This window comes from Rhinoraja longicauda, chromosome 2 (assembly GCF_053455715.1).
Source record: "Rhinoraja longicauda isolate Sanriku21f chromosome 2, sRhiLon1.1, whole genome shotgun sequence".
NCBI classification, from domain to species: domain Eukaryota; kingdom Metazoa; phylum Chordata; class Chondrichthyes; order Rajiformes; family Arhynchobatidae; genus Rhinoraja; species Rhinoraja longicauda.
Genome location: NC_135954.1, coordinates 111,210,918 through 111,228,381, shown reverse-complemented (window position 1 = coordinate 111,228,381; position 17,464 = coordinate 111,210,918).

The following is a 17,464-nucleotide window of genomic DNA, read 5'->3' as shown; positions in this document are numbered from 1 at the left end:
TACATTCGGTATGCTTGACGTCATCCGTCAAGGCATACCATCAAGTAAAAGAGTCACTAATTGTAGACTTTCGAAGAGCTCCCCCTCCCCTCCCCCCACTCGCCATCAACAACACCATTGTCACATCTGTGGAGTCATTTAAGTTCCTTGGAACCATCATCTCCAGGCACCTTAAATGGGGGTTCACCATCGACTCCACAGTCAAAAAGGCCCAACAGAGGATGTACTTCCTGCGGCAACTGAGGAAATACAATCTGCCACAAGCAATGATGGTCCAATTCTATACTGCTATCATTGAGTCCGTCCTCACCTTCTCCATCATGGTCTGGTTTGGCTCAGCCACCAAGCACGACATCCGGAGGCTGCAACGGATCATTCGCACAGCTGAGAAGGTTGTTGGCTGCAACCTTCCCCCCCATTGACGAACTGTACACTGCAAGGGCCAGGAAGCGAGCGGGCAAGATCATCTCTGACCCCTCTCACCCTGGCCACAAACTCTTTAAAGCACTTCCCTCTGGAAGGCGACTCCGGACTGTCAAAGCAGCCACAGCCAGACATAAAAACAGCTTTTTTTCCCACGAGTGATAGTTCTACTGAATAACCAGTCTGTAGTATCTTTTTTTGCTCTGGTTTATTTTCACCCACATGTTTAAACCATAATATTGTATCCTGATTGTTTTGATGTGGTTATGCTTTATTTTTAATTGTTAACTGTATGTCTGTGTTGTCATTTGTGAGCGGAGCACCGAGGCACATTCCTTGTATATGCACATACTTGGCCAATAAACCTATTCATTCATTTATTCATTCAAAGCCATGTTGCAGCCTTGCAGGATGTTGGTGAGACCACATTTGGAGTATTGCGAGCAGTTCTGGTCACCCCATTACAGGATGGATGTGGAGGCATTGGAGAGGGTGCGCAAAACGGGTCACCAGAACGCTGCCCGGATTAGGCGCTCTTCGTTTATAAGGGGAGGTTGGACAAACCTGTTCTGTCAGAGTTTGAGGAGGAAACCCACTAGACATTTATAAAACGACAAGAGGCATCGATAGGGTAGGGCGGCAGAACCCTTTATTTCCATGGTGGAAATGTCAAAGCCCAGAAGGCATAGCTTTCAGGTGAGAGGGGGAATGTTAAAATGAGATGTGCGGGGCGAGTTTTTTACGCAGGGTTCTTGGTACGCCTTGCCTGGGCTGATGGCCGATACAATAGGGACGTTTAATGGGCTTTCAGCTTAGGCATATGGATAGGCTGGGGTGTTGACAGGGGAAATTAGTTTAACTTTAACACAGACATCGCGGGCCAAAGGGCCTGTTCCAAAACATAGAAATATAGAAACATCGAAAATAGGTGCAGGAGGAGGCCATCTGGCCCTTCCTGTGCTGTACTGTTCCATAATCTATGCTTGGTTCCCTGAATTCATCCAACATATTCTAGACAATAGGCAATAGGTGCAGGAGGAGGCCAGTCGGCCCTTCGAGCCAGCACCGCCATTCAATGTGATCATAGCTGATCACTCTCAATCAGTACCCCGTTCAAGCCTTCTCCCCATACCCCCTGACTCCGCTATCCTTAAGAGCTCTATCTAGCTCTCTCTTGAATGCATTCAGAGAACTGGCCTACACTGCCTTCTGAGGCAGAGAATTCCACAGATTCACAACTCTCTGACTGAAAAAGTTTTTCCTCATCTCCGTTCTAAATGGCCGACCCCTTATTCTTAATCTGTGGCCCCTTGTTCTGGACTCCCCCAACATTGGGAACATGTTTCCTGCCTCTAACGTGTCCAACCCCTTAATAATCTTATTAATCTTATACGTTTCGATTTACTTTAATAAGGTAATACAGCACGAAAACATGCTCTTCGGTCAACTGAGTCCACGCTGACTAGCAAACCATGAGATGCCGTTCCTCCAATACGCAAATTGCAGGAACAGCGTCTCATATTTCATTTGGGCAGGGAGTTCAACCCATCTCCGATATTTCCCTATCGTTTCTTGATCTCACCGTCTCCATCACAGGAGACAGACTATCGACTGATTGAGAATGATCAGTCATGGTCACATTGAATGGCGGTGCTGGCTCGAAGGGCCGAATGGCCTCCTCCTGCACCTATTGTCTATTGTCTATTGTCTATTAACTCACATCTGTTATAAACCCCCTAACTCCTGCAACTATCTCGACTACATTTCTTCCCACCCTGCTTCCTGCAAAGACTCTATCCCCTGCTCCCAATTCCTCCGTCTACGCCGCATCTGCGCCCAAGATGAGGTGCTCCATACCAGGACATCCGGGATGTCCTCATTCTTTAGGGAACGGGGGGAGTTCCCCTCTCCCATCATAGATGAGGCCCTCATTAGAGTCTTCTCGATATCCCACACCTCCGCCCTTGCTCCCACTCCCCCCAGTCGAGACGGAGTCCCCCTAGTCCTTAACTTCCACCCCATCAGCCGTCGCACACAGCACATAATCCTCTGCCATTTCTGCCACTTGCAACGGGATCCCACCACTAGTCACATCCTCCCCTCTCCACCCCTTTCCGCTTTCCGCAGAGACCGTTCCCTCAGTAACTCCCTGGTCAACTCGTCCCTTCCCACCCAAACCACCCCCTCCCCAGGTACCTCCCCAGGAGATGCAACACCTGCCCCATTTACCTCCCCCCTCGACTCCGTCCAAGGACCCCGACAGTCTTTTCAGGTGAGGCAGAGGTTCACCTGCACCCCCTCCAACCTCATCTACTGTATCCGCTGTTCCAGGTGTGGATTCCAATATATCGGCGAGACCAAGCGCAGGTGAGTATTGCCGAACACCTCCGCTCAGTCCACCTAAACCTACCTGATCTCCCGGTTGCGAAACACTTTAACTCCCCCTTCCATTCTCCCACTGACCCCAGCGCAAATTGGAGGAACAGCACTTCAGAGACAATAGACAATAGACAATAGGTGCAGGAGGAGGCCATTCGGCCCTTCGAGTCAGCACCGCCATTCAATGTGATCATGGCTGATCATTCTCAATCAGTACCCCGTTCCTGCCTTCTCCCCATACCCCCTGACTCTGCTATCCTTAAGAGCTCTATCTAGCTCTCTCTTGAATGTATTCAGAGAATTGGCCTCCACTGCCCTCTGAGGCAGAAAATTCCACAGATTCACAACTCTGAAAAAGTTTTTCCTCATCTCTGTTCTAAATGGCCTACCCCTTATTCTTAAACTGTGGCCCCTGGTTCTGGGCCATATTTCACCTGGGCAGCTTACACCCCAGCGGTATGAATATTGACTTCATTAACTTCGTAACCCTTGCTTTCCCTCTCTCTCCATCCCTCCCCCTTCCCAGTTTTCTGACCAGTCTTACTGTCTCCAACGACATATTATCTCTGTTTGCTTTGAACAGAGACTTTTTAAAACAAGCAGCTAACTCCCAGCTCGCAATGATCTACTCTACATTTTCCTTGTTCTCAAGGTTCAAGGTTCAAGGTCAGGGTCAGTTTATTGTCACGTGTGCCAATTAAGGTACAGTGAAATCTGAGTTACCGCACAGCCATGCTAAGTGAAAAGCAACAAGACACACAGCCACATAAAACTTATAACATAAACATCCACCATAGTGGATTCCACATTCCTCACAGTGATGGAAGGTAATAAAGTTCAATCAGCTTCCTCTTTGTTCACCCGTGGTCGTGGCAGTCAAACCATCCGCAGTCGGGGGGATCAAAGCCCCCCCGCAGCCGACGATCGAAGCCCCCGCTTCGGGGGGGCAATTAAAAAAAGGGGTAGGCCATTTAGAACGGAGATGAGGAAAAACTTTTTCAGTCAGAGAGTTGTGAATCTGTGGAATTCAGTGGAGGCCAATTCTCTGAATGCATTCAAGAGAGAGCTAGATAGAGCTCTTAAGGATAGCGGAGTCAGGGGGTATGGGGAGAAGGCAGGAACGGGGTACTGATTGAGAATGATCAGCCATGATCACATTGAATGGCGGTGCTGGCACGAAGGGCCAAATGGCCTCCTCCTGCACCTATTGTCTATTGTCTATTGTCTATTGTCTCTCTGTGGCATGGAGCTCCCGAGTCGGCCTCTAATTACCAGAGACCACGGGCTTCACGGTGTTAAAGTCCACAGGCCCCGCGGTTGGAGCTTCGATGCCAGACAAAGACATCGCAAGCTGCGCGATGTTAAAGTCCCGTGGCTTGGAGCACGCGCCAAAGCCCGCCAACTCCACGATGTCCGGCCGCAGTGGGGACAGAGATACGACACGGGAACAAATCGCATCTCCGTCGAGATAAGAGGTTGAAAAAAAGTTTACCCCAATTCCCCCCCCTCCCCACCCCCCACATAAAACAAACCAAGAAACGGTGGCGCGGCGGTAGAGTGGCTGCCTTACAGCGAATGCAGCGCCGGAGACTCAGGTTCGATCCTGACAACGAGCGCCGTCTGTACGCAGTTTGTACGTTCTCCCCGTGACTTGCGTGGGTTTTCTCCGAGATCTTTGGTTTCCTCCCACACTCCAAAGACGTACAGGTATGTAGGTTAATTGGCTGGGAAAATGTAAAAATTGTCCCTAGGGTGTAGGATAGTGTTAATGTGCGGGGATCGCTGGGCGGCGCGGGCCTGGTGGGCTGAAGAGCCTGTTTCCGCGCTGTATCTCTAAATTTAAAAAAATCTAAAACACTAAAACATACTTTTAAACACATACACTTAGGGCGACACGGTGGCGCTACGTTAGAGTTGCTGCCTTAGAGCGAATGCAGCGCCGGAGACTCAGGTTCAATCCTGACTACGGGTGCTGTCTGTACGGAGTTTGTACGTTCTCCCCGTGACCTGCGTGGGTTTTCTCCGAGATCTTCGGTTTCCTCCCACACTCCAAAGATGTACAGGTATGTAGGTTAATTGACTGGGTAAATGTAAAAATTGTCCCTAGTGGGTGCAGGATAGTGTTAATGTGCGGGGATCGCTGGGCGGCGCGGACTCGGTGGCCGTAGGGCCTGTTTCCGCGCTGGATCTCTAAATCTAAAAAAATCTAAAACACTAAAACATACTTTTAAACACATACTAAAAATAACAAAAAAGAAGGACAGACAGGGTTGGTGAAGCAGCCACTTCCCTTTGTCCTGTTTTCACACCTTACACTTCCTTATCTCCCTCCGCCCTGACATCAGTCTGAAGGAGGGTCTCGATTAGATGAAGGGATTAAAAGTACCATTAGCAAATTTGCAGATGATACTAAATTGGGGGATAGTGTGAATTGTGAGGAAGATGCAATAAGGCTGCAGGGTGACTTGGACAGGTTGTGTGAGTGGGCGGATACATGGCAGATGCAGTTTAATGTAGATAAGTGTGAGGTTATTCACTTTGGAAGTAAGAATAGAAAGGCAGATTATTATCTGAATGGTGTCAAGTTAGGAAGAGGGGATGTTCAACGAGATCTGGGTGTCCTAGTGCATCAGTCACTGAAAGGAAGCATGCAGGTACAGCAGGCAGTGAAGAAAGCCAATGGAATGTTGGCCTTCGTAATAAGAGGAGTTGAGTATAGGAGCAAAGAGGTCCTTCTACAGTTGTACCGGGCCCTGGTGAGACTGCACCTGGAGTACTGTGTGCAGTTTTGGTCTCCAAATTTGAGGAAGGATATTCTTGCTATTGAGGGCGTGCAGCGTAGGTTCACTAGGTTGATTCCCGGAATGGCGGGACTGTCGTATGTTGAAAGGCTGGAGCGATTGGGCTTGTTTACACTGGAATTTAGAAGGATGAGGGGGGATCTTATTGAAACATATAAGATAATTAGGGGATTGGACACATTAGAGGCAGGAAACATGTTCCCAATGTTGGGGGAGTCCAGAACAAGGGGCCACAGTTTAAGAATAAGGGGTAGGCCATTTAGAACGGAGATGAGGAAGAACTTTTTCAGTCAGAGAGTGGTGAAGGTGTGGAATTCTCTGCCTCAGAAGGCAGTGGAGGCCAGTTCGTTGGATGCTTTCAAGAGAGAGCTGGATAGAGCTCTTAAGGATAGCGGAGTGATGGGGTATGGGGAGAAGGCAGGAACGGGGTACTGATTGAGAGTGATCAGCCATGATCGCATTGAATGGCGGTGCTGGCTCGAAGGGCTGAATGGCCTACTCCTTCACCTATTGTCTATTGTCTATTGTCTATTGTCTATTGACCCGAAACGTCACCCATCCCTTCTCTCCAGAGATGCTGCCTGACCTGCTGAGTTACTCCAGCATTTTGAGTTTTACAACCCAGTGGTCTGAATATTGATTTCTCTAACTTCAAGTAACCCCTGCAATCCCCTCCCTCTCCATCCCTCCCCCACCCTAGTCACACCAGCTTCTCGTTCCCACCTTGCCACAGCGAACAATGTTTCCTTTATCATTGTCACTTTTCTTGCCTATCTTGCATTCATTTGTTCTATATCTATCTCCATCATCGTCTATAACCCTTGTTTCCCTTTCCTGTGACTTTCAGTCTGCGGAAGGGTCTCGGCCCGAAACGTCACCCAATCCTTCCCTCCAGGGATGCTGCCTGAGTCACTCCAGCACTTTGCGTCTATCTTCGGTTTAAACCAGCATCTGCAGTTACTTCCTACCCCAAAGGGCACGGATTGGAGATGAGAAGGGAAAGATTTAAATTGGGTACTTTTTCCACACAGAGGGTATGTGGAAACTGCTGCCAGTGTAAGTAGTTGAGGCAGGTGCAATCGCAATATTTCAAAGAAAAGGAAACAAAGTGCTTCTGCAGATGGGCGTGAAGAAGGGTCACGACCCAAAACTTCACCTATCCACGTGCTCCAGAGATGCTGCCTGACCTGCTGAATTAGTCCAGCACTTTGCGTCCTTTTGTGTAAACCATCATCTGCAGTTACCTGCTTCAACATATAAAAGACATTTATACAGGTACTGTATATGGATCGGGAAGGTTCAGAGGAATATGAGCCAGGTAAGGGGAAATGGGATTAACTTGGATGGGGCACCTTGGTCAGCATGAGCATGTAGGGCCGAAGGGCCTGATTTCGTGCCTTATGACTCTTATGACTCCTTCTCCCATTTAAAGATGTGTATGCCCCATTGCTTGTTTAACGCATGTCGTGTTGTTACTTGTGAGCAAAGCACCAAGGCAAACTCCTCGTATGCATATTTTCTTGGCCAATCACATTTATTCAGTTCAATCGATTTCCCCGATGAATATTATACTTAACGCCTCCACTCCCCGAATGGACTGGGTTAAGAATGCAATGGGGATAGTCACCGGGAGAGGTTGGGCAGGGTAGGGCTTTATCCCTTGGTGAGCAGGAAGCTAAGGGGTGATCTTATAGAGTAAACCGTAGTTTTCCCTTAAACTGCCTCAGGCTGCCTCAACAAGAGGGAGATCAAACAATCTAATTACAAGGGTGTGGTACTGTTGTGGAGTACCACATGAAAGTTGCATTTCCTTACTTATCTCAGTTATTACACCCACAATAGTCTATTGTATCCAGAGCACTCGATGCATGCTGAGGTAATCAAAGGTTATTTCCTTGTTATAGACAATAGACAATAGACAATAGACAATAGACAATAGGTGCAGGAGGAGGCCATTCGGCCCTTCGAGCCAGCACCGCCATTCAATGTGATCATGGCTGATCATTCTCAATCAGTACCCCGTTCCTGCCTTCTCCCCATACCCCCTGTTATTTTAGTTTAGTTTAGTTTAGTTTAGAGATACAACGTGGAAACAGGCCCTTCAGCCCACCGGGTCCGCGCCGACCAGCGATCCCCGCACATTAAGACTATCCCACACCCACCAGGGACAATTTGTTTTCACATTTACCAAGCCATTTAACCTTCAAATCCGTACGTCTTTGGAGTGTGGGAGGAAACCGAAGATCTCGGAGAAAACCCACGCAGGTCACGGGGAGAACGTACAAACTCCGTACAGACGGCACCCGTAGTCGGGATTGAACCCGGGTCTCCAGCGCTGCTTTCGCTGTAAGGCAGCAACTCTACCGCTGCGCCACCGTGACCGCCCAACGTCACCGTGACCGCCCTAAATGCATCAAAGGAACAAGCGTGTCAGCAGAGCTTTGTTGAAGATCCGAATGGTTTGACTGAGCATTTATTCCTTTGAACCTGTTTTAGAAAGGTGCAGTCCTAGTCGTAGAGCAATACAAGGCAAAAAACAGGCCCAGCGTTTCCATGCCAACCAAGCACCCCATCGATGCTAAACTCATTTACCAGCATTTTCTCCGTGGCCTTCTGTGGCCTGGCGTATCAACTGCTTGACTAGAGACTTATTAAAGTTGTGAGAGTGTCTACCATCTCAGGCAGTGACCCAATTCCCAATCACCCTTCAGACCCACTCTTAGTCCTGTCACCAAGCCCAGGTTTGGATCTACCGTTCCCAACTTCCCTTGGATCTGGAGTCTGAGCTGGGAGACTCTTTGTGTGCTCTATCCTACATTACGTTCTTTTAAATCTTTATTTCAACAGCTGCGGTTCTTACACCAAGTGTGGTCTCCTTGATCTCCTATCGGCCAAGAGGTGCAGAATCTTGAAAACCCATGCCTCCAGATTCCAGGACAGTTTCTTCCCAGCTATTATCAGGCAACTGAACCATCCTCTCACCAGCTGGAGTTCGGTCCGTGTCGAGATGCATTCCTAGTATTCCTTATTGAGCTGGAAAGCATTCATCTTTTTCTTTTTCTTTAGGGCTTTCTATGTTTTGTCTACTTTTTTGTTTGGTTATTTTGTTTTTTGCTTTACCTTTCTAGGGCTAAATCACCGAACCGCTGGCCACCATGTTATACTTCGTGGTCTGGTATCTGTTATACCGTTGTTATGACTCTGGAATGACCCCAACTCCGTCTGTACGGAGTTTGTACGTTCTCCCGTGACCTGCGTGGGTTGTCTCCGAGATCTTCGGTTTCCTCCCACACTCCAAAGACGTACAGGTATGTAGGTTAATTGGCTGGGCAAATGTTTTAAAAAAATTGTCCCTAGTGTGTGCAGGATAGTGTTAATGTGCGGGGATCGCTGGGCGGCGCGGACCCGGTGGGCCGAAGGGCCTGTTTCCGCGCTGTACCTCTAAAAAATATTATATATATATTTTTTTTTTTAAAGTACACGTGTTTAAAGGTTTGAAAGCTGGAGCCTAAATCCAGGCTGTTTATTTCACCACCACCTGGAACCAGAGTACCCACTAATATCACGTCATTCTCATATATACATGTTGCTACACGGGCAAAGTGGTCCTCGTGATACAACAAAGTAGTCCTTGCAATATCACAATAGTCCTCACCTCCCATCTACCGCATTGGAGACCTTTAAACTATCTACAATCAAACTTTACCTTCAACTCAATGTTGTACCCCTTATCCTTCACCTGTACACTGTGGACGGCTTAGACAATAGGTGCAGGAGGAGGCCATTTGGCCCTTTGAGCCAGCACCGTCATTCATTGTGATCATGGCTGATCATCCATAATCAGTAACCCCGTGCCTGCCTTCTCCCCATACCCCTTGATTCCGCTAGCCCCTGGAGCTCTATCTAACTCTCTCTCTTAAATTCATCCAGTGAATTGGCCTCCACTGCTCTCTGTAGCAGAGAATTCCACAAATTCACAACTCTCTGGGTGAAAAGGTTTTTTTCTCATCTCGGTTTTAAATGGCCTCCCCTTTATTCTTAGACTGTGGCCCCTGGTTCTGAACTCCCCCAACATTGGGAACATTTTTTCCTGCATCTAGCTTGTCCAGTCCTTTTATAATTTTATACGTCTCTATAAGATCCTCTCTCATAAACTCCAGTGAATACAAGTTTGATTGTAATCCTGTATAGTCTTTTCTTTGGCTGGACAGCACGCAACAAAAGCTTATCATTGTACCTTGGTAGATGTGATAGTAATACACTAAACCATCCCATGGGCCCACATCGCTTCAAGCAGGGTCCCATGTGTGACCACTACTGAGATCTGTATAGACCCGGATCTGAAGCACTATCCTCATCAATACATTTTCATTCACATCCCGAACAAAGCTCTGCTGACTATCTTTGAACAAGTTGGAGTAACTCAGCGGGTCAGGCAGCATCTCGGGAGAGAAGGAATGGGTGACGTTTCGGGTCGAGACCCTTCTTCAGACTGATGTCAGGGGATGGGGGGGGGGACACAAAAATAGGATGTAGTCGGAGACAGGAAGACTGGTGGGAAAACTGGGAAGGGGGAGGGGATAGGGAGGGGAAACAGGGACTACCTGAAGTTAGAGAAGTCAATGTTCATACTGCTGGGGTGTAAAATCTTTGAACTTTCCTAGTTTAGATGAATCCCTTCCATCAGAATATTGTTCCAACAGCTTCCTAGTACTGATGGTAGAGTCACTGCCCTGTTATTGCAGGTAGCACAGATTCAATGCATTTCATGCAAGCTGTAGAAACGTTATGTTATAGAAAATCACTGTTAAAAATAATTGTAGCAATGCAGGAAAAAGGGTTAGGGACTAGAGAGTTTCAGATTCACAAATACAAAGTTTTCCCTTCGCAGGATTTTCAAAAGTAAAGGTCTTTTTAACAGCTACGGGTTTATTTTTATTATGGCAAGCTGAAAATAGTAAAGGTTGTATGTCACATTGATTACTAGAGTTTCATTGTACAAGTGCCAATAGAAGTGATTGTTTGTGTAGGAAGGAACTGTAGATGCTGGTTTAATAGACACAAAATGCTGGAGTAACTGAAGAAGGGTCTCGACCCAAAATGTCACCCATTCATTCTCTCCAGAGATGCTGCCTGACCCGCTGAGTTACCCCAGCATTTTTTGTCTACCTTTGAGTTTGTAGATTGTTTGGCCTATCTACATTGCCCCTCGTGTGCAGGGAGTGGATGAGAAAATGGGATGACGTAGAACTAGTGTGAATGGGTGATTGAAGGTTAGCATGGACTCAGTGGGCCAAAGGGCCTGTTTCCCCACTGTGTCCCTTAACTAATCTAAACTAAAGTACAGTGAACCAGATTGGTTTTGCACATCAATCAGATTGGTCATGTGCATTTATCAATTTTGGCCTTTTAATTCCAAATCGTTACTTCATGAAGCAAAGGTAAATTTGTGGTTTTCATTGTTCAATTTTAAACTAGTGAATCTAAAACTTGCTATTGAGGGCGTGCAGCGTAGGTTTACTAGGTTAATTCCCGGAATGGCGGGACTATCATATGTTGAAAGACTGGAGCGACTAGGCTTGTATACACTGGAATTTAGAAGGATGAGAGGAGATCTTATCGAAACATATAAGATTATTAAGGGGTTGGACACGTTAGAGGCAGGAAACATGTTCCCAATGTTGGGGGAGTCCAGAACAAGGGGCCACAGTTTAAGAATAAGGGGTAGGCCATTTAGAACTGAGATGAGGAAAAACTTTTTCAGTCAGAGAGTTGTGAATCTGTGGAATTCTCTGCCTCAGAAGGCAGTGGAGGCCAATTCTCTGAATGCATTCAAGAGAGAGCTGGATAGAGCTCTTAAGGATAGCGGAGTCAGGGGGTATGGAGAGAAGGCAGGAACGGGGTACTGACTGAGAATGATCAGCCATGATCACATTGAATGGCGGTGCTGGCTCGAAGGGCCGAATGGCCTCCTCCTGCACCTATTGTCTATTGCCTATTGTAAAACCTAAAAAAGCTACATTTTTTCATATACTTTCATTTTCTAAATCACTTTATTTTTAAAGGTTCGTTGCCAACGTGTTAATTGGTTTCCAACCACTTCAGCAGAGCAACCTGTCAGCAGTATGACCGTATGACCTTGTGGAATGTCCCTGCTACACACCTTTGTTCCTTCTTGCATCAGTCCTCTTGTGTTTGGCAATGTCCCATGCCAATTTATTCTGACAACACCCAACTCTCACTCTTCAAGTTTCTGAAACGTGCCAGAATCTAATTTTGTTCTTTTGTTTATTGAATCTACTTGGTTCCTGAAAGGAAAAACCAGGAGGAAGTCATTTATGAGGGATTTAGACAGACATCTTTAGGCGGCACAGTGACGCGGCGGTCGGTCAGAGCTGCTGCCACACGGTGCCAGAGACTCTGGTTCGATCCTGACCCCGTTTAGAGCCTCATGCTCTACTCCCTCTTCACACACGACTGTGTTTCTGCATTCGACACCAACACCATTGTCAAGTTTGCAGATGACACAACGGTGATCGGGCTGATCACCAACGGTGATGAAACAAAATACAGAGCGGAGGTGCAGAACCTGGCGGACTGGTGCTCAGATAACAACCTGTCCCTAAATACCACCAAGACCAAGGAGCTGATCATCAACTTCCGTAGGTCACACAACGGGGAATATGCCCCGATCTTTATCAACAGGGACAGTGTGGAGAGAGTGTCCAGCTTCAAGTTTCTGGGCACTCACATTTCGGAGGATCTCACATGGTCCAAGAACACTGCTGCGCTGGTCAAGAAGGCACAGCAACGACTGTTCTACCTAAGAACACTGAAGAAGTCTGGTCTACCCCAACAGCTGCTGACGACATTCTACCGCTGCACCATAGAGAACATCCTATCAAATGGCATCCCTGTGTGGTACCTCAGCTGCACGGAGGCAGAAAGGAAAGCTCTTGAGCGGCTAGTCCATAGAGCTCAGAGGACCATCGGAACACAGCTACCAGCCTTGGAGGGCATCTACAACACACGATGCCTCAGAAAAGCCACCAGCATCCACAAAGACTCTTCACACCCCTGCAACAGTTTGTTCGAACTCCTTCCATCGGCAGACGATACAAGGCCTTCTACGCCCACACCTCCAGACTCAGGAACAGCTTCATCCCCAGGGTCATAGCTGCCATGAACCGGTCCTGCTGAGCCGGATGGTCACATCGCACGGTGAACCGGCACAGATCTACTTGCACTTTATTCTGTCTTAAAACTGTTACAATTTGTTTAGTTGGGCTGTTGTTGTTTAAATTAATACTGACTAGCTAATTAAAATATTGCATCGTATGGGAGGCGCATTCCCAATCTCGTTGTACCCCTGTACAATGACAATAAAGATATATTGTATTGTATTGTATTGTATTGATGTGTCTGTGTGGAGTTTCCACATTCTCCCTGGCACCTCCATGCATTTCCCATGGATGCTCCAGTTACCTCCCACATTCCCAACGTCGTGGGTTTGACTTCCCTTTTGTACAGATATGCAGGATTTGATATGGAATTTTAATTTTCCCAGTGACTTGGGTTCGTTTACTTTTTACTCCCACCTAGATGTCCTTGGAGGTTTTGTAGGCTAATTATTCTCTGTAAATTGCCCCCTCGTGTGCAGGAAGCGGATGGGAAAATCGAATAACATGGAACTAGTGTGAATGGGCGATCGATGATATGTGAGCACTTCGCTTCCCTCGTGTGTCAGACAACGTTCTGCCATGGCTTTGCCACAGCCAGTGCCACACCTGTGCCTCTGCGGAGATCGTCCGCAGTGCGTCACAAGTCAGCAGGTGGGCCATTACCTGTACCTCTCCACAGTTGCATTTGTCAGAGTCCGAGAAGCCCCACTTCTTCAGGTTGAGTCCGTATTTCTAAAGGAAACACAAGTTTAAATTGGCATTGTCGACAAGCCTGATGTTGTGGGCCAAAATGCCTGTTTCTGAACTGTACTGTTCTATGTTCTTAATACTCGGCACGGTGGCGCAGCGGTAGAGTTGCTGCCTTACAGCGAATGCAGCGCCGGAGACTCGGGTTTGATCCCGACTACGGGCGCCATCTGCACAGAGTTTGTACGTTCTCCCCGTGACCTGCGTGGGTTTTCTCCGAGATCTTCGGTTTCCTCCCACACTCCAAAGACGTACAGGTTTGTAGGTTAATTGACTGGGTAAATGTAAAAATTGTCCCTAGTGGGTATAGGATAGTGTTAATGTGTGGGGATCGCTGGGCGGCGCGGACTCGGTGGGCCGAAGGGCCTGTTTCCGCGCTGTATCTCTAAATCTAAAAAAATCTAAATCTAAATCTACTCCTCCATGCTCTTTCTTTTGTAAAAGATAATATTGTAGGGACATAGGGATTGGCCAGGTAGTAGAACCCTCGGATTGGTTTACGGTCACAGGGTGAGGGAGCACGGGGTATTTAAATGCCTGGCGCCAAACTGTAGATAGTGATTAGATTAGTGAGCGAAGTTAGTGTAGTCCAAGAAGAAGTGCGTTGCGTTTGTCACGGGTTTTATACCAATAACGTATTTGGATAATACCGCTCGTTTGGACTCACTACATTGGTGACCTCGAACGTAAGAAGCAAGCAGCAGCATGTCGCAGGCGGGAGCGAGCGCGGGCGAGATTCATCTACCGCCGTTCTGGGCCAATCAGCCGCACCTGTGGTTTGTGCAGGCAGAATCACAGTTCCATCTTAAAAAGGTGGAGGAAGACCAGGAGAAGTACCACCACCTGGTGAGCTGTCTGCAGGCGGAGGTGGCTGCGCGGGTCAGCCGATACCTGACCAGTCCACCCCAAACGGACCAGTACGTGGGGCTCAAGAAGCTCCTGCTGCGGACCTTCGGCTGGGCCCAGAACCAGCGGGCTCTGAAGCTCCTCCATTTGCCGGACCTGGGGCAGCGGCTGCCGTCGGAACTGATGTCCGAGATGCTGGCTTTGGCGGGCGACCATCAGCCGTGCATGATATTTGAAGCGGCCTTTCGGGAGAAGCTACCTGGGGACGTCAGGTTGGTGTTGGCGGACGTCTCTTTTGAAGATCTGGTAGCGTTCGCCGAGAAGGCCGACACGCTCGTTAGGGAGCGCAACACCCGAGACGGCTCCGTTAACCGGGTCTCGAGGCCCAGCGGCAGTCGGGGGTACGGCCGGGAGAGCGACGCATCGGCCGCTATTTCGCAGTCGGCCCGCCAAGAGAGGGCGGCGGCGCCTGTTCATTGGCAGCGGGCTCGACCAACAGAGCCGGATAGGCGTGGCTGGTGCTCTTTCCATCGGCGGTGGGGCAGCGACGCCCGAAGCTGTAGATCCCCGTGTTCGTTTCCGGGAAACGCCTGGGCCGATCGACTGTAGAGGCAGTCTCGGTTGGCCGTAACCACCGCCTCTACGCTACGGATCAGAGTACCGGGATCGTTTTCCTAGTGGATACGGGAGCGGTCGTAAGTATTGTGCCCCCCTATGACTGTGAAGTTCGAGTGGGGGAAAAGGGCCCGCCCCTAATTGCAGTGAATGGTAGCACCATCCGTACATACGGTAAAAGGACTATGTCCCTGTCCTTCGAGTCCAGGACTTACCGTTGGGAATTCATCGTTGCGGATGTGGGCCAGGCCATATTGGGTGCAGATTTTCTATGGGCGTTTTCTTTGGTCGCAGACGTCCGAGGGAGGGGCCTGCAGCCCTCGGCTGATGTACGGCCTCGGGGTACTGGACCAGAGGCTTCTACAAGCGCCGCCCCACCCAGCCTAGTTATCCAATCCATTACCACGGCTCCCGGTCAGTTCGATGCGGTCCTAGCCGACTTCCCGCAGCTCCTCGTCCAGCGTTTTGATTTACCTTCGGAGAAGCACGGGGTCGTCCATTTCATCCCAACCGAGGGGCCACCGGTTTTTGCCCGGGCACGGCGCCTCCCACCCGACAAGCTGGCCAGGGCGCGAGAGGAGTTCCTAAACTTGGAGAGGTTGGGAATTATTCGGCCTTCGAGTAGTCCGTGGGCCTCCCCCTTGCACATGGTTTCCAAAGCGTCTGGGGGGTGGAGACCATGTGGTGACTTCCGTCGACTCAACGCGGCAACACGGCCGGACCGCTATCCGATTCCACACATTCAGGACTTTTCAGCTAGCCTGGAGGGGGTGACAATATTTTCAAAAATTGATTTGGTGCGGGGATACCATCAGATCCCGGTCCACCCACCGGACATTCCAAAAACAGCGACCATTACTCCGTTCGGACTGTTTGAGTGGTTGCGTATGCCTTTCGGCCTTAAAAATGCAGCTCAGGCATTCCAGCGTCTGATGGACCGGGTGGGTCGAGGGTTGCCGTTTGTCTTTATTTATCTTGACGATATTTTGATTGCCAGCCGTTCGGTCCAGGAGCACTTGGTCCACCTCCGCACGGTGTTCCAGAGGCTGCAAGACCATGGCCTGATTCTCCATCCGGACAAGTGCCAATTCGGCCTGTCCACGGTGGATTTTTTGGGTCACCGGGTTACTCCGGCCGGTGCCACTCCTTTACCAGCTAAGGTGGACGCGGTCCGCTCTTTCCCCCGCCCGACTACCATCAAGGGCTTGCAGGAATTCGTGGGCATGGTCAATTTCTATCATCGGTTCGTGCCTGCAGCAGCTCGGGTTATGCGCCTCCTTTTTCAATGTCTCGCAGGTAACCCCGCTGAGTTGGTATGGTCCGTAGCTGCGGAGACGGCTTTTGTTGCGGTCAAACAGGCCCTCGCCAACGCCACCATGCTGGTGCACCCGCGCTCCTCCGCCCCCACAGCTCTGACGGTGGATGCCTCAGACGTGGCGGTGGGTGGGGTTTTGGAGCAGCAGGTCGACGGTAATTGGCAGCCTCTGGCGTTTTTCAGCAGGCAGCTCTCTCGAGCGGTGCTCAAGTACAGTGCGTTCGATAGGGAGCTCCTGGCCCTTTATTTAGCAGTCCGCCACTTCCGTTATTTTTTAGAAGGCCGTTCTTTCGTGGCCTACACGGATCACAAACCTCTGACATTCGCTTTTGCTAAGGTTTCTGATCCGTGGTCGGCTCGCCAGCAGCGGCACCTAACCCTGATTTCGGAGTTTACGACCGATGTCCGTCATATTGCGGGTAGGCTGAATGCCGTTGCTGATGCCCTGTCCCGGCCGGCCATTCCCTCCATAGCCGTGGTTGGTAAACAGGTGGATTTCCAGGAGCTAGCGGAGGCTCAGCGCCTGGAAGGGACTGCCGCGGTGTATGCCTGCACAACCTCGGGACTGCGTTTGGAGCAGGTGGCGTGTGGCCCCACAGGTACCAAGTTGTGGTGTGACGTTTCCCTCCCACGCCCTCGCCCGGTGGTGCCTGCCGCTCTGCGGCGTAAGGTTTTTGAGGCCATTCATGGCCTGGCACATCCGTCCATCAGGGCGACTTCAGCCATGGTGGCTGACCGGTTTATCTGGCATGGCCTGCCAAAGCAGGTGGCAGCCTGGGCACGCGCCTGCATTCCGTGCCAGACCTCCAAAGTCCATCGTCATGTCCAGCCCCCATACCAGAGATTTGAGGTTCCCCCCGTCCGTTTTTTCCACATCCATGTGGATTTGGTGGGTCCATTGCCCTATTCTAGGGGTTACACTCATCTACTGACGGTGGTTGATCGGTTCACTCGTTGGCCGGAGGCGCTCCCGTTGTTGGACACCTCGGCGGCCTCCTGTGCACGGGCCCTGGCGTTGCATTGGGTGGCTCGTTTCGGGGTCCCGGCTATTATCACCACGGATCGGGGGGTCCAGTTCACCTCGTCCCTCTGGGCCGCGCTGGCACAGCTGTATGGCTCGCGCTTACAGCAGACCACCGCCTATCATCCCCAAGCCA